The 18,556-nt window shown below is 44.0% G+C and overlaps 1 protein-coding gene across 1 annotated transcript in view; it reads left to right on the top strand.

Annotated features, from left to right (window-relative positions):
* Snd1 (staphylococcal nuclease and tudor domain containing 1) overlaps positions 1-18,556 on the top strand; it is a 436,904-nt gene that overhangs the window by 379,529 nt on the left and 38,819 nt on the right. The gene's annotated exons all lie outside the window — the stretch shown is intronic.

The raw sequence follows: 18,556 nt of genomic DNA, 5'->3' as shown, positions 1-18,556 counted from the left end.
CACCGTCTCCTCCTCGCGCCGGGCTCGCGGTGTTGCAGGCAGCAGCCGCGCAGACTGCTCTCTCATCCTTTTGTCCTTCAGTCAGAACGTGAATGTACTGCTGACGCATACTGTTCTGGGGAGATTAGCGTGATGCAGTGCTCTTATGTATTAACACGGCTACCCCTTCGCCGCCTGCCCTCGAGGGGTTAACGCCGGCGCCTTCCAGCGCCGCGTCCGTCCGTTCCTCGTCCACCGGCCGGCCGCCTGCCTTCCTCCCTCCCTTCTTCCTTCCTTCTCTCCCCACCCCCCTCCCCCCTCCCCGGCCGCTTCCTCCCCGCCCCCTCCGGACGAGGGAAGCGGGCCGGGCAAGCGAGCGAACGGGCGAGCGAGCCAGAGTGAGCGTCAAGTGAGGGGCCGCGCGCAAGTCGCAGGCGTTCGCAGCTATTTTGGTCGGGTCGGAGCGAGCTGCTTGGTGGCCGCTGATAGGCTGGAGCCGCGCGGGGCTGCAGCAGGAGACGGCGCGGCCCCCGCCCCGACTCGCTTTCGGCCTCCCGGCACCTTCCGGCCCTAGGGTCCTGGGCTCAGGGGCGGGCGAGCTGGGGGCGCGGCTGCCCGCGGCGGGGCTGCTGCAGTTGGCGGGCCTCCCACCCAGCCCGCGTCATTCTCTGCCCCACCGAATGTTGACAGGGCGCCTCGCTGCGCGGCTCGGAGTTTGGAGCTGCATGACGGTGGGCACTCAAGGGCCGGCGGCCGGCAGGGACTGCTTGCAACCAGAGCACTACGAGCCTGGGCATTGCCGCTGCACTGATGTCTGTCCTTCCTGCCGGTCTCTCACATGCTCTCTCACCCCTCCTGAGCTCTAAGTAGGGCTTTAAATGATAGTTTTCTTAATGAGGGCTGCGGGGGCGGGAAACTGTGGAAGGAAAGACCATGTGCAAGCAACTGGGGGAATAACAACCTGGGAAGGATTGAGGTTAACTCCCAGAACCCACGGCACAACCCACGATTCATTCATGGAGCTGCAGCCCTGGCTCTGTGTCGCCCCTTTTCTCTCCCCTGCGCACAGGGAATGGGGATGGCGGCTTCTGCCCAGTGAGCTTCACCAGCCCTTCTCTTCCTGGGACTGACTGCCTGAGAACTGCGTAGCAACCTGCTGAAGCAGTTTGTTTGAAAGGGTATTCCGGCCCCTGTTTTTGCTTAGGGAAGAGGCTGGGACACAGCTGAGAAGGAGACTAGGTCAGCCTTTTCCCACCGCCCCACCCCCCAAAACGACCCATCTCTGCCAAGTAAGGGGTGGGCTGATGTGTAGCTAAGCCCTGGGGTGCAGGTCCAATAGAATATAGCATCTGTTCAGTATCCCTCCCTTCCCAGTGCTGGGTCCAGACTCCTTCCCAGCCTCCCTCCCTGTGTGGTATCTGACAGGCATGCTTGTTAAACTCTCATTGCGTGCACATGGGCTGTTGATTAAGAACCAGGAGGCCCAGGATTTCTTAGCTTTCTGGATTCTACCACACCCTACTGAGATTATTCTGGGTATTCAAATCCTAGAACATTTCCATTGTAGGTGTCCCCATCCTTTACCAAGACCTTTCTATTTACATATGCAGTCAAATAAATTTTAATAGGTGATATTCATTGAACCCTTATTGTATCACTGTTAATCCTCCCATGAGCTCTTATTACCTGTTTCATGAATGGTCACCTGTGTTGCCTAGATCTGGGATTCGAACCCTGACAGAACTCAGATGTCAGAGAATTTAGTCATGGAAGTGATTGCCCAAAGTATTTTCCCAAAGTGGGATAAGGACTCAGGTTTCATCCACCCAGTTCATGATTGGCCACAGTCACTTACTGTGTTCTACCCACCACATTAAGAACTTAAGTATCTGTTCTAAATTCATCTTGATTTACCTGGTGAAATAGTTGTCCCTGTTGTCTCCATTTTACAGATGAGGGTGCCTTCCTCAGGCAGGTAAAATAACTTGCTCACAGTTTTACAGCCAGAAACTGACAGCTGGCCTTCAAGCCAGCCTTTGAACACCAAGACCAAGAGTTTTCCTCACTAACAAAAATGTCCACTGCATCTATTCTGTTTTAAACAGGGACTATTTTAAACAGTGGAGGCAAGGTCAGGGACAGACTGCAGGTTCAGTGAAGGACGTATGACAAAGAGGTACGCTGAAGGGGTGAGACAGGAAGGGTCTGAGAAAAAAATCCTTTAAACTTCTTTCCCTGGTGATGACCAATCAAGGAAAAAGAATGAGAGAAATGGAAGTAAATCTCACCCTGATACAAGGGTTCAGTGGCTCTTTGCATTCTTGACTAAAGCTCCATCGACATATCATCAGCTTCAGGCAGGCACTACTGTCTTGTGGACCAGGCAATGTGAACCCAGCACAACAGGGATCTGCAGAGTCACAGCTAGCATCAAGCTGGTAGAATGTCCTAGTGTCACAGGAGACCTTGGCCAGGATCTGATGGCAGTCTAGAGTGTGGCTGCCCCTCCCTCTTCAGGCAGAAGAGGGGCTCTGCCTGGGCTAGTTTCCTGCTTGTGTAGGGAAACTCAGGCCCATCTGTTCAGCTTCAGGCCCAGCAAATGATAGCTGCTGCCCCCACACTGTGAAGGTAGATGGGAGGGTGGGCTGATCTGGATCAAAACTAAAGCTTAGAAATAAGCTTGTCTCACAGTAAATGTTTGTAACTGCTTTTGATGAGGGTGAATCTTCTCAACCTCCATGGAGCTGTACATTGAACATCTTTGCCCTCTGTAGGCCAGCTGTGCTACACAAGCACCTTGAACCTACAAACCAGACTAAAGGGGAGGCTAAGGGGTCTTCAGCACGCAGCGTTCTGACCTGAAGTAGCCTGCAGCCTTTAATCTTGGTAAACCAAGTACCCTCTAGCTATGGTATGGTGCCCCTCACAGCTCCTGGTTCCAATTGCATCCTTGATTTGGAGTGGTGCCACCAAGGAATAAGAAGGGAAGAAGGCAGCTCAAATCTAGAAGAAGACAAGGAAGCAATGTTGGGCTGAGAATGTTCACTTACTGTTTAACACAGAGACTGCAGTGAGAAAGCTGGAGAGAGAGCTAAAGAGGCCAATGGAGACTGGGCAAGGCCTGTGTCAGTGGCTCAGTATTGAAGAATGGGCCCTGCGTTAAGATGGGGATATCTGAGTTCTGGCCGCTTTTCTGCCACTCGTTAGACACAGTGAATTTTAAAATAGCTCTGAATCTTGGTTTACTCGTTTATGAAATCAAAGAACTGGACTAGAAAGTTCCTTGCAACTCTAATAGTCCATGATTCTCAGACATGTAGCTCTGAGAAGAAGGTTGATCCTTTGGGATTGTAGCCAAGCCTTGGAAATGGGCCATGAAGCTGAAAAGAGAATACTTCCTTCAGTTTAATCTAGAGATCCACAGGGCCGGAGCAGAGCTGATCAGACTATGTTTTCCCAGCTACTAAAAGGGCTCATAGATCACAGAATGTTAACATTAAAAGACACCTTGGAGATTATCTGGACTTAGTCTCTCATTTTACAGATGTTCTTAAGGAATCTCAGGCACAGTGACTTTTCTAAAATCACATGACTAATACCAGAGTCTGTCCTTTCTGAGCTTAGTCCATCTGTCAAGATGTCATTGTATGGCTAATTGGTATTTAAACCTGGGGCTTGAAGTTATTTTCAGAAGCCTGTGTTCTGTGGTCTTGTATGCAGGTGTTGTATCTTGCTGGGTTAAGGTAAAGTTGGGTCTTTGATAGAGCTGGTTTGCCATTCCAAGTGACTTTTAGACTCCTAATAGGAAGTAAAAGAAGTGGTCATCTAAAGGATTGACTGGACAAAGAGGACCCAGGACTGCCCAGACTAGACTACTCCCCACCTTGATACATATTATGTCCCTGAAGTATTATCCTGAGCAGCCACTAGATGTCCATAATGCCCCATAGGGTTTGCCAGGAGCAGCAGGGTACCATCTTACTCTAGTAGGCTTTTGGACCCCATAAGGGAGTCCATTGGGAGCAGGAACATAAGCAAAAACAAAAGAGGGATTTGAGAAACAGAAGGAAAGAAAAAGAAAAGTAGTGTGAAAATTGCCCTCCAAAAAGCGAAAGAACAATACTGGTTGGTGAATTAGCAATGAAAAAACAGGATGAGAAATAGTCTACGCAGAAATAGTCACCTTCTCCTACCCAAGGCAATGAACACATCATGTTTGTGTGTTTCTATGTCTCACTCCCACCCACGTGTGCAAATAACTCCAGGGTCAAACTGGTCATGACATTTCTGTTCATTATAAAAGGCAGGTTTTTTATTTTGTTTTGTTTTTTGCCTCTGATCTCATGGTAAGGCCAAGCTATACCATTACTGTCCACATCATAAAGGGAATGGCTTTTCTTCCTTGAGCCAATGATTCAAGGCAAAATAGGTGTCCTAGAGTTGCTCACTCTTCTGAGTGCCCTCAGATTCCTTTGTTGTTTTCCCCCAAGAACTCTGCTCTTTAAAGAAGACAGAAGGCATGGGGGCTGGGGTTATACCCCAGTGGTAGAGTGATTACTTAGTATGCCCAAGATCCTGGGTCCAAAAAAAAAAAAAAGAAGAAAGAAGAAAAACAAGGATGGGCAAAAAGCACTCTCCCTACAGGTCCCATCCAGAGCAATTTATACAAACCTCACTAAGAAAATACTAGGTGGCTAACAACAGTAACAAAGTGTCACAGAATGCAAGGGCCTTTCTGAGGCTGCTTGCCCCAAGGCTGTTTTCCTTTAGAAGGACTACCAAGCTTGAGTAAAGATGAAAGCCTCCCAACTATTGGCTACCTCCTCTCTTGGGAAAATGCCTCTAGTAAGCCACTCTTAGCCACAATCACTGATATAGGCCAGCAGGGAGAAGTCCAGCTGGGAACCTTGAAACTGCCCTTCTATGGGTGTGCAGGCGCATCCCAGACTCTGTGGTTTAGCTCTTTGATTGCTGTGTATAGCAGTAATAATAATGATTTTACTCGCAGTATTTACTGGGGCATTGGTAGGTACTTGTTTCTTGCACATTTTAATCTCACAACAGCTCTATGATATGGAAATGAGATTTCCCCATTTTGCAGGGGGATGTAAGAAGCTTTCTCAGGATTACAGAAGTAATAGTGACTGTATTAGTTTCTTGAGGCTACTATAATAAATTACCACATAGTTTGAGGCTTAAACTGAAATTCTTTTACAATTTTGAAAGCTCAAAGTTGCTAATCTGGCAAGGCTGTACCCCCTCCAAGGGTTCTAGGGAGAATCTTTGCTTGCCTCTTGCCTTTTCCAGTTTCTGGGGGCAGTCCTTGCCTGTGACTGCATCACTTCAGTGTGCCTCCATGATCATTTTGCCTCCTCCTGTGTGTCCTGTTAGGGACACTTGTCACTGGATTTAGGGTCCACCTGGATACTCCAGGCTGATTTCCTTGTCACCATACCGCTAACTTAATTGATAATCACATCTGCACAGGCCCTTTTTCCAAGTCTGGTAACAATCACAGGTTCTGAGAATTAGGACAGATCTCTTATTCTGAGGCTACTTTCAGCCCACTACAGAGCCAGGTTTCAGTCTCAAATCTGTGCAGAGCCCAAACTTGAAACGGATACCATGATGAGCCATTTAAGAGGGGAAGGGGGAAAGTACGTCTGACAGTCACCAAGTCTGAGCTATATGACCAGTAGATCTTCCCAAGGGGAAGGGAGAGGGTCTCAGTCAAGAAGGGTACAAGTTAACAAGACATACTTAAAAGTCTGCGTCTTGTTTTCTTCCGCTTTCTCTTTATTCTTCTTTTTTCTTTGTGTGGGTGTGGGTGGGTATGGGTGTGTGTGTTGGTACTGGGATTTTGTTGTTGTTTTGGCAGAACTGAAGTTTAAACTCAAGACCTCATGCTTGCTAGGCAGATGCTCTACCACTTAAGCCATTCTAGCAGCCCCAGTACCAGGGATTTGAACTCAGGGCTTCTGTACTTGCTCTACCACTTGAGCCATGCCTCTAGCCCTTTTTGCTCTGGTGATTTTGGAAATAGGGTCTTGCTTTTACCCAGGCTGGCCTGGACATTAATCCTATTTTTATTTTAAGCTTCTTGCCTTAGCAGGGATAATAGGTATGTGCCACCGTGCCCAGCTTTTTCCTGTTGAGACAGGGTCTTGCAAACTTTTTATAGGCTGCCTGGAACTGCAGTCCTCCTGATCTCAGCTTCCTGTGTAGCTTGGGATGACAGGCATGAGCCACCAGCATCAGGCTCCATTTCTTTCTTTATATGATTTCCAGATTCAATCCCAAAGGTCTTGGAACATTTAAGTATTTACCAATAATACCAGAAGTACCTCTTGGCATTGCTACAAAATTTGGCTTAACTGTAAATAAGCCACAGAAATGTTCAGCTTCATTTTCACTGAAAATTAAGGAATACCTCCAGATCAGAGAGAGCCAGCAGATGTGTGAAACTGCAGGTGTAGATTTTAAGCTGAGAGTATGATTCAAATGGAGTTTTAAGTATCTCAGGCATAAATATGATCATTAATCAGGGGTCCATGCCTGTAATTACAATTCACCTTTTCACCTGGGTTCAAATTCTGGCTCTGCTTCCTGCATCCTATATATAGTAAGTTAATACTTTAAGCCTTAGATTCTTCACATGTAAAATGAAATCAGCTTTACTTATTTTATGATATTGTTGGACTAGGAACAAGTTGGAAATCAGTGAGTCTCAGCAAATAGTAATAGTAGTAATAGTACCTATTTTCAAAAATGGAAACTAGCATAGAAAAAGAATTACTCTATCCAAAGTTCAGTTATTCTTCCTTCTTCCTTCTTTATTATTCTTTTCCCCTAGACTCACTTGCTCTTGGCATTGCTCTAATTCAAAACTTCTAGTTTTCATTCAAAGAAGAAGGTGTTTTTCACTGTTTCTACTAGCTAGTTTTTTTTTTTTTTTTTTACTTTTGAGGTAATTTTTGCTTATAGAGAGGTTCAAAATAGTACCAAGTTCCCCATATACCCTTCACCAGGCTTCCCCTTTTAGCATCTCACATTACCACAGAACATTTATTCAAATCTATCTATTCAAGACATGGATTTTTACTCTTGCCATTTATAATCTATTCTCCATAGCAACCAAAGTGATCTTTGCGACATTATATCAGATTATATTATTGATTTACTTAAAATGCTCCATTCTCCTCACAAACTGAATAACAACCAGACTACTTACCATGGCCCACAAGCCTTCATCCTTCATCCCCTGCCTGCATTTCTGCCCTCACATTTTATCATCTTTCTCTTTTCTCAGCTATACTGGTAATCATTCTTCTGGAATACTCTTCAACTTGCTTCTCCCTTTGGAAACTTTGCTGTACCCTCTATCTAGAAGTTCTTCCTCCACATCTTCAGGTGGTTGACGACTTCTTGAGCACTTCTCTTAAGAGAGACGCCATGACTACCTGTCTAAAGTAGCCCAACCAATCTTAGTCACATCACCCAGTTTTATTTTCTTATTTACCATTTTCTGAAATTATCTTGTTTATGTATTTATCCACTTGTTTATTGTATACTCCCATGAAAGGACAGTAGTTTCCAATACCTTGATCTTCATAATTAATTAATTATCTCAGAAAAATGAGGCCTGTTCTTTGCTGGCCCATGTGAATATGATCTCAAACCTCCTTAATGGTATGTTGATAGCCCTAACCCTGCTCTATATATAGTCTTTGAAGAGGTAGGAAAAATTGTAGATCCTAGTGACCTTAAGGTTTGTCCAGTATTCAGTTTTTAGTCTCCTAGTCCATTGCTGACAAATTTATGAAGGAGAGTTTTATGCATCATAGAGATGCATAGGTTCCTGGCAGCTGTGAATATGTAAGAGTGAGGCTAAGTGCTCATAGGTAGACAAGCACACATCTGTGCTTATGTCTGTATATGCCTGTCATTTTCAAATTTGCTAAAGTGCATTTTCTCCAAAGGGAGTGGGGGCTTGTTGAGCCTAAAATAGGGAACACCAGGACAGTGAGATCAAGTGCTTTGAAAATGGCTGTGCCAACGCTTTTTGCTAATTAAAGAATGTTAGGACAATCACCACTAGCAGCAGTAAAGGGTGCCCCATTACCTCGCTTTATGGCAAGCTAAGTAAATTTAAAGGCAGCTATAAATATCCCACTGAGTGCCTGAGCTCAAGCACAGTAGGCAGGCTGGACAAGGAAAGGAGCCCTTAGCTTCTGTCCCTCTCTGTACAGAGCCCTCCTATTAACCAAATTTTGCATGACTAAAAAACAAACAATTGCTTCAACAAACTGTTAATTTAAACTCTCAGGGGGAGACAAACAGCTTTGTGGTGAGTCTGACTGGGAGCCCAGGCCTACTGGGTCCCCCTCCTCCTTTGTCTTTGACTTTCTTTTCCTTTTGCCTGGAGGGAAAATGACTCCAATTTCCCTCCACTATGGGTCAAATAAATTTCAATCAATCAATCAATAAATAAACAAATAAATAAATAAAAAATAAATAAGACAGACCATTCTCCTTAGAACATTCTAGGGCCCCTTACTGAGCAATTCCATACTCCAGAGAAAAACTTGACTTTTAGAAAATGAGAACATACTTTTTTTACACTTACCCTATGAAATTTATGGCTGAATTTAAGAGGTGGAACCTGTTGTGTCCTCTTGTGTGTTTTTTTTTCTTGCATCTCTTCCATGGCCTCCAAGGCATTCTTTCCCCTCAGTTTATAGAGCTGGGCCATGATGGCACTGCCTTCTCTCTGCCAGTCTCCTAAATTTGTTCACTTTCTTTGTGGATCATCATCCATGGCCGTCAACCTGCCTTGCATAATTTGTCAATTATTTTCAATCTTACCTTGCCAGCTTTGGTTATGTCTAGAGTTTTCCTAGTTCCAATTGAGTGCTGGTCTAGAAACTTGGGTTCCTTCATATATTCATTTGCACATCTAAGGAGTTTCACTGGGAGAAACAAAGGACCCTTAATAGAAATGTGGGCTGAAATTGTCTCTCAGTCTCTGGAGTGACTGTCCTTACTGCATCCCATCCTTGAACCAAAGGACAAGTGCTTTATCTGTAGAGCTGGAAGGAAGTGCAGCATTGGAAACACCAGGAGAAGCCACAGCACTGGCTTCCCCATGAGTCATCAAATGAGCGATGGGTGGGTTGGCTGACACCCAGGTTCCTGGATGCTGCATTCCTTTTTCATTATGATATGAGCTTCTTCTGGAGTTAGATTTAAATGCAACTCTATCTACAAATGCTGCCAGTGGGGATCACCTTTATAACTAGATTTAGACAGTACAATTGAAATGTCCCCAGTTGGCTGGCTAGCTGGTCTGTTCATATACATATTCTGTCATTGTCTCTGTCACATAGAACTCTAAAATTGACCAACATTAATGGATAGATTTACATTTTTTTAACTAAAGTTAACATGACTGCCTTGAATTTTATTCTCTCTTACCTTGTAATATCATCCCCTAGCAATAAGCCCTCATCTTCCCATTTTCATGTCACTACCAACCAAAAATGCTATATGCCAGGTGCTCTTGGGAACTTTTTGTCTTAGGCTACTGTAAACTATTTCCCTGAAGGACTCCAGACTGCAGTGGCTCTGCTTCTAATGAGGATACTGAAGCCTCAGGTATCATAGCATCATGGGCTACCAGCTGAGGATCTTGGGCTCTCCTCTGGTGAGCCTAGGCACTGGTAGCCTGACTAGAGGAACCCTTATACTGTATCTCTTTCTTGGTGACTGGGACCAGTTTGTGTGATGGCCCAGTGAGACTGCTTGATTTGTATTCGGTGCACAAGTGCTGAAAGAAAGCCCGTGAGGAACCCTGGCAGTCAATAACTCTGAAAAGGCTCTTTGTGCAAATGAGCAATGTCTGAGCTGGACAGGGCCCTTTCCCTCCCCCACAAAATGTCGTCTCTGGCCAGGCAACTTGATGGTGCTCTGGTGCTGGCATAGAGCCCATGGAGATCCCTCCCCAAGAGGAGACCATCTTGGGATCCAGACACAAGGAACAACTCTAGCTTCCTCCTTCCTGCCCTGGCTTCTGGCAGTCTGCCCCCAAGTGCCAGTCAGTGGAATCTATTCAAGGCTGTGCACGTAAGAGACAGGAAGTGAAGAAGAGGGGATATGAATATGAACAGACCAACCTACCAGCAGAATGGGGACATTCTCAGTCTTCATTCTAGTGGGAACTCCGGAGCCTAAGAAGGCGATAGCCTGTGTTCAGCACATCCTACTGGACTAGCCCATCTCTCTCCCCCTGCTGGACCTGTGTTAGACCAAGCCATTTTGATTTCTAATAAATTAAAGCTGCCTTTTGTCCCTGTTGTCTAAAAAGGTGGAGACATAAAACTCTTTGCGCCTGTACATCTGGCAATTGCAGTGTGAGATTCTTTATCAAACTGAGACCAAGAGGAGGTCTCCTGTCCTGCTGTGACAGGAGCCAGGCACTGCTCTGGACATGGACACTAACAACAACCAGCCCCATTTTTAATGCCTCTTAAAGAGTTGGCTCCCACCCCTGCTGTCTCCAACTAACTCTGTCCCTTTTCAAATGTTACTTGTTATTGATGATTTTTCTTAAACACATAAGCTTGATTCGAATGAACAAGACAATTCTCATTAAGTACTGTTTTCTAGGAAGGAAGAGAATTAAGTAGGTGTTTAAGAATGTTCTACGGTCTCACATTCAAGTGAGCCTAGAGTACAGGAGCCTTGGCAAGCAAGGGGTTGCTCCGAGTCTTTGGGCTCCTGAATATCATCTCCCTCCTTGATCTCTTCCTGAGTTAGCCACAGATAGTGGGTAAATTTTGTCTGGTCAGGTGGCCCACCTTGGAGCCAACATGAGTTTTCCTTAACTGGTTGTTAAGGAGGGGTTTTCTCATACAAGTTTGTCAGGTTAAAACCCTCTGTGTATTTCATTCACCTTAATTATTTTGAATATATTTATCAAGAGGCCTAATGTTCTGGTCTTTAGACAAAAATGTAGTTTAGAAATTGGTGTCCCATACTTAGTCTGTCATAAGTAATGTAGACATAGTAACCAATGCAACACTTCCTATAGAATGTCCATTAAATAGGACAGTTTTTGAGTTGTTTATTTTTGTGTTGAGTATGGAACCAGTGTTCTACCTCAGAGCAGCATCTCTAGCACAGCCCCTCCATTTTATTTTAGAAGACTTTCAGAGAGGGTAGTGCTGCAGGCCCAAGAGAGCCTGTGTCTGGGGTCAAAAGCTAACAGAGTAGAGTCTCCTGCTTGGCCTGCATTACTTCTCCTGACCAGCATTTTCTCCCAAAAGGAGCAAAAATGTGGCCCCAGTCAAGAACTCCCCTTAGATTCATTGCTTTCCCATTGAGGTACTTAGAGGAGAAGAAAACTCAAGGAAATGTTCCCATTTGACTGAAGGAAAGTTTTTCCCACACACCAGCTCCCATCTTGAGTAGCCCATGACCGTACTGGGGCCACTGGCGCTTGTGGTTTGTGTGTGATAATGTTTCCACTCATGCAGCCAGGCAGCTTTGCAGCCTTGTCAAGCACAAGCTACAAGCACAGGAAGATTTAGTCCAGTCCACCCACAAAGGGACAGGCAGGCTCCTGAAAAGATGGGCCCTGAAGACATTGGAGCCCTAGGGCTTAACAAAAACCTTTGTCCCTTGGACTAAGTCAAGTGAGCAGCAAATCTGAAACCAGTCACTTGAAGGCTGATTACCACAGAGTTTTCTGAATGGGCTCCATGCATGCAAAACCCACTGTTTTAAAAATTCTTCCTTCCTTCTTCTTACCTTGCTGAAATCATTCATTGGTTTTGCACCAAAAATGATAATGAGAAGGGCTTTAGGATTTTTTAAAAAGCTGCCTTTCTTTTCCTTCCTTCCACTCCCTTTTATCTCTTCTTACTTCCATTCCCAAAAAATTGAAGAGAATCTTCCCAAAAGGCTTGTTGGAGGAGGAAGGATGGAGATAGACAGAGGTTGGTGAACAGGTACAAAATAACAGATAGGAGGAATACACTCCGGGGTTCTCTTGCACAGTAGGGTGACTATAGTTAACAATAATACATTGTATATTCCAAAATAGCTAGAAGAAATGATAAATGTTGAAGTGATGTATATACTAGTTATCCTGATTGATCATTATACAGTATATACATGTATCAAAATATCACATTGTATCCCATTCATGTGAACAATTATGTGTCAATTTGAAAAGCTAAAAGTTAAAAATAAGTAATAATGGCCTGTGAACATACACACAAAAAGCTCTCACAAGAGGAGATGGCTTTGCTTTCATCTCTGCTCTTACCTAGAAGCATAACAGCTTTTCACAGCTGATCCTTTATTTTTCCAGGTAGCTGGAGTGAAGGAATGTATTTGGGTCTGTATTGAACAACTCTCATTCAGTTGTTGTGTACATTTGTCTGAGAGACCTGCTAATGCCATTTAAATTTGTAAAATCCTTATTTTGCAAATCCGTTTGTGTCCTGGGTTTAGCTCCTGATTACAGGATTAGCAGAGATTATAGGGTGTCTGATGTCTTCTCCAAGCTTTCTATCTGATTTATGTATGGTTACAAATTTGCACACTGATAGAATGGAAACCAGGGGCATTTATGGGCTGCTGGAGAAAAAGAAAAAGGAGCTCTTGTGAAGCACTGGGGGTGAGGGGCATACCTGCCCTAATATTTGGATCAGAACCAATTTAGAACCTAAAACTTTAACTTTCCATCTCTTGACCTCACAGCTATGCCAGACTGCATGCTCCCTCTTTTCCAGACTGACTTTCCATGGACCTGACTCCTTCCTCCCCTCACCCCTAGTGGCTGCCACAAATGGAGGTCTGAGCTATGCTCCAGCCCTCTGGGAGGCATCCTTTGCCAAGAGCTCTTCCTCCTGTCCTCAGCAGTCCTGTGGTCTCCGCCTTGTTAGTTCTTATTAGACAGCTCTTTTGCTCTTCACTGAGAAGCCTGAAAGGCTGAAAAGGACAGAGATGGGCTTGGGTCACAGAGCAGTTGCTTCTGTTCCTATTAGGAATTCCAGCCACCTAGTTTGTATAACTATGGTAAAGACTCATGGGTTGCTGTAGGCTGTAGTTGTTTTATGCTACAAGTAGTAAAACTTCCACCCAACTTAAATAATGCAATTTATTATTTCACATATAAAGTCAGTCTTAAAGTAGGGCCTCTCTAGAATGACTTGGTTTAACTGAAATGTAGCCCAGGATCAGGCACCTCAGTTCATTCTAGCTTTGTGCCATGATCACAAATATCTAAGCTGGGCTGCAAAATGGTTATCATAGCTGCAGGAGAAGCAGTTTCTTATTTTATGTCTTTTTAAGTGCAAAAAAAATCTTTCCCAACAAGCCTATTAGCTGACTTCCTTTCACAACTTACCCAGTTCTAGATGACATGCCCCAAACTAACATGCAAGACCAGGAAAGAAAACTCTTCTCTGGCTGGAACTAGGGATTTGTAGGATCCATGAATTCAGATAGAAAAAACACATCTCTATTTTTATTAATTTCTAAGTAAAATTTAGCATTTCCTTTCAATATGAATGTAATCAACAAATCATAGTAGAACTAGTATAGCTATGATTCTTGTCACTACTTTGAAATTATAGTAGTTTTTAGACCTGCATAAATCTTGTTATTGAGTGTATTAATAAAGAAGCAGGTGTATTTACTATATCCTTATTTTGGTGAGATTTTGAAAAACATCTTAATAACTGTGTGTCATTATAATTGGTTTCCTTTTATTTCCCGTGTATTTTATTTTACATTTTAAAAATACTGCGCCATGAAAAGGGGCCCTTGCACATTAAATAACTTAGACCAGTCAGCACTTTCCTGAGCCACATATAAGGAAAGGCACTGGGGTTTTACCAGCAGGGAGAAAGGGCAGAAAAGGCTGTGGATTGGGCAACCAGTAGCCTCTCACAGTGGTGAGTGTCACAGAATCAGGTAGCCTTAGTGCCACCCACATGATTCCTTTCCTACAGTTGCCCAGCTACAGTTCAGTAGCTCCTGTTTATTTTTATTGGGTTTTGTTGTTGTTGTTGTTTTGTTTTTTGGGGTTTTTTTGTTTTTTATTTTTTTTGGCAGTACTGGGGTTTTAACTCAGGGCCTCAGACTTAGTAGGCAGGACCTGTACCACTTGAGCCACTCCACCATTTTTACATTTTTTTTTTTTACCATCAAACTATGTTCCTTGGCCAAATCCTGGCTCTAACTATTTCCTTAATACTTTCCTTTAATTCACTCTATTCTTTCTGAAATTTTTTTTAATTTCCTTAGATGGAAAAGTGTCACTTCCCATAAATGAAACTTTTTAAAAAAAAATACAGTATATAGAATATAGAAAAGTTTTACTAAATTCTGGCTAAATCTCATTTGCCTCTAAGGCTCTGCCCCTCTTTTGTTAAAGTGATGCTGATTTGCAGCACAGTGGAACTGTGCTTTATATGATCAGATCCTTTATATGATCAGATCTGAGAGATACTGAAAAGGAATAACTCAGTTCTCAGTTCGCATATCGTGCCCTGTCATTGACCCATCCAAAATAATTCCAGCAGTGGGGAAAAGCAGGTTTATGATAGACTCCTTGTTCAAAACATGAGTGACCCCCACCTACAAAGGAAAGGATATTAGTATGACTTACTTTTTTTTTTTTTTTCATTTTTCTTTTATTATTCATATGTGCATACAAGGCTTGGTTTATTTCTCCCCCCTGCCCCCACCCCCTCCCTTACCACCCACTCCACCCCCTCCCGCTCCCCCCCTCAATACCCAGCAGAAACTATTTTGCCCTTATCTCTAATTTTGTTGTAGAGAGAGTATAAGCAATAATAGGAAGGAACAAGGGGTTTTGCTGGTTGAGATAAAGATAGCTATACAGGGCATTGACTCACATTGATTTCCTGTGCGTGGGTGTTACCTTCTAGGTTAATTCTTTTTGATCTAACCTTTTCTCTAGTACCTGGTCCCCTTTTCCTATTGGCCTCAGTTGCTTTAAGGTATCTGCTTTAGTTTCTCTGCATTAAGGGCAACAAATGCTAGCTAGTTTTTTAGGTGTCTTACCTATCCTCACCCCTCCCTTGTGTGCTCTCGCTTTTATCATGTGCTCATAGTCCAATCCCATTGTTGTGTTTGCCCTTGATCTAATGTCCACATATGAGGGAGAACATACGATTTTTGGTTTTTTGAGCCAGGCTAACCTCACTCAGAATGATGTTCTCCAATTCCATCCATTTACCAGCGAATGATAACATTTCGTTCTTCTTCATGGCTGCATAAAATTCCATTGTGTATAGATACCACATTTTCTTAATCCATTCGTCAGTGGTGGGGCATCTTGGCTGTTTCCATAACTTGGCTATTGTGAATAGTGCCGCAATAAACATGGATGTGCAGGTGCCTCTGGAGTAACTATGACTTACTTTTGATGCACATGAATCATCTCCTAATGATGATTTCCTTCATCTTCGAAAGTGCTCACAAACTACATATCAACTACTGGTTCTAGAATTTGGTTTGGGACAGACTTGAAACTTTCTTACCTGTTACAATGAATTACAATTCATGGAATTCACCTTTCCTTACTACTTTCCCCTGCCCCATCCCCTCCTTCTTTTAAAGATTGGACTAGCATTTGCTTGTCTCCATTTCTGCAGCATATCTTCTGTTCTCTGGGATTCCCAAAAGCATACCCACTGTATTTAGTGGTTAACTGATTGGGACTTGAAGAGGGACCCTGTGGCAGAAAGGGGCATCCCTTGTGGCACTGTCCCAGAAATTAAAAAGGGCATACTAAATGAGTAGGGGCCCTAAAAGTCAGCCTATAGGCCCTGGTCCCAGGAGGAGAGGATGTGCAGAGGGATAGAACTGAGTATGCAACTTCAAGGTGTAGAGGCAAGGACTAGATAGGGCCTGGAGAGATGAAAGAAACGTAAAGCTGTAATCCCTTCCCCCAGCTATAAATGAGAAAACACAAACCCAGAGAACTTAAGTGGCTTTCCTTAAAGTCACACTGGCATAAAGCAGTGTTCTGCAGTGGCAGAACCAAGATCTCCCCAGGGCTGTTTCCACTCATCACACTCAGGGGAAAAGCATAACATTAAAATTGGTCTGGAGTTACTCTCCCACCTCCCCACCTACACTCCTCTTTGTTTCATTTTTCTTCACTTATTATTGTTTTACCCCTTCTTCCTTGTGATCAGCAAAACCTGTGAAGACCTTCCCTTAGCTCTGCTTTTCTTGAGCCCAGTCCTCTTCCCAGGGCCATTTGGGTCTTGTGTTGAGACTGTAGAAGAGGATATTCTTTTCAGTAATAACTAACTCAGTTCCCTGTAGTCCTACCCTTCCTGTTGCCCACCAGTGTCCATAGAGATTGGGACTTGGAGGAGTGAAGAATGGAGAGGTTCCTCCCCTAAAGTTTCTTTGTACCACATGAGATCTGAGACTCTTGTCCATTCCTCTTCTGCTTTCTTTTCTGAACCTCAGAGAATGCAGGCAGCAAGATTGCTGGGGGCATGAGACCACAGCTACAATTTCTAGGCCCTGACTTAGAACTGGCAGTGAATTTTTTCCTTTTTTTTTTTTTTTTAATTCAAGATACCCTGCTGTGAAAGACAGGCTAACACTTGCCAAGTTACAGTTTTGCACAATTTCTCCTTTCGCTCTGGTAGTTGTGCATGTTTACACATTGAATGTGCATCAGGGTCTTTGTGTGCTTGTTTGTACGTGAGTGTGTACTACCAACCTAGAACAGGTTCATAGTGCCTCAACTGAGAACAGGTTCATAGTGCCTCAACTGACGTATTTCTTAATGACTTGCGAAGGCAAATGTTACTGTCTTTGAATTACGTGGTTCGGTTAGCTCTGATTGGAAAAAGATGGGAAACTGAGGAAGCACAGCCTGTTTGGTAACAGCCTTGGGAATGAGGAAGGAGGTAAGGTATTGGCCCCTGAAGAATGACCTCAGCCACTGTGGTGTCCTGGCCAACTGAATGGCTGGGGAAAAGTATAGCCCAGACCTGTCTTTGTTTTACGGGGAAGGGGAGCAGAAAGTTATTAGGAAAAGGGCAACATTGCATTCTCAAGTGATACAGGGTATATGTGTATCCTCCCTACTGCTATAAGCGTTGTCAGTGCTCCATATAAGTAGACATCAGTCCCCTGGTGCCTTCCCTGCCCCACTGGCCCAGCACAGTTCTCTTCCTGCTACAGAGTGCTCTGCTTTGAACTCCTTCCCACTGTTCACATTGTTGTTTGTCAATATTTCTACCTATAAAAAAGCAAAAACCTTTGGGGAATGTTCACAGCATCGAAGAGCCTTTTGGAACTCATATAGGCAGCCTCGGGTACTTTGGCCCTGCAGTCATTTCTGGGGGTTCTTACCCTTCAAAGTCTGCTCCCTCCCCTCTTTCCTCACTTTTTCTTTGATGTCTTTACAGAGGCAAAACCAGCATCATTTCAACCCAAAGAATTTTTCTCTTTTCCACCCAGGCCTGCATTTCACAGTGCTGTGGAGGGTTCCATGATCAATCTATCATTCTGTCAAGTCCCCCAGTGGATTTTCTCCTTTCACTCTGGCTAAAAGAAATGAGTCCTTCCTGATGACTCTTTTCTTAATTATTTATGCCCCAAGCTGCCTCCACACCACCCCAGTCTCCCAAGGCCTCCCAGTGAAGCTAGTTTCCTCTTGAGGCACCACCCTGACACAGGGCCCACACCTTCCTCTTTCCTTACAGTGTCCCCCTCCCCACATTGTTCTGAGACCATTCAGCTTCCCAACCACCTTCTCTTCTTCTCTCACTAATATCTAAGACTTAAGGAGCTTCTAGTCCAGTGGTATGGGCTTGGGAATCAAAGGCTGACCTTTGAATTCTGGCCCTGCCCCTTACTAGCTGCACAGACAGCCCTAAGGTCAAGTTCCTCATTCATAAAACAGGGATAACAGTGAGTTGAGTTATGGGAAGAAATTCACTAGAGAGCCCCAGTGTGCAGAGAGGGATAGAATGGTGAGGTTCAGGAAATGGTGGGGCTCTGGGGCAATGCAAGGGTAAAAGACATTCTGAACTAAAGACTTGAGAATCATCCAATGAAAGCTTAGCTGAAACTGGGAAGGCTGCAGTGAACACATACAAAGGGAAAGTTTCTCAGGCAGCACTGCATTCTGACCAAGGAGAATGGGCCTCAGTGGCATTCTGTATCCTTGGCATTCTATATCCTAGGCAGGTCACCTCAGGGAATCACAGGACTACTCCCATTTGGTTTTCATAAGAAGGTGAACCAGGTGTGTGGGTGTATACATGCATGTAAGGGAGGAATTAAAAGGAAGAGTCATGAAGAGTTCAGTTTATGCATATCACCCTTTCTTTCTCATCTTCCTCTTTTTGCATGTGAATGTCCTTCTGAAGACAATTTTTGCAAATAAAAAATCACTTTTTTGGGCATCTTAACTCCCATTTTCTATCATTTTTAAGCAAATTCAGTCAGTGTGATCCAACAGGTCCTAAAGAACAAAGTATGTTGATAGTAGCCCACCCTTACAGCA

The sequence above is a fragment of the Castor canadensis genome, chromosome 2 (genome assembly GCF_047511655.1).
Source record: "Castor canadensis chromosome 2, mCasCan1.hap1v2, whole genome shotgun sequence".
NCBI classification, from domain to species: domain Eukaryota; kingdom Metazoa; phylum Chordata; class Mammalia; order Rodentia; family Castoridae; genus Castor; species Castor canadensis.
This window is presented reverse-complemented; position numbering and strand designations above follow the sequence as displayed.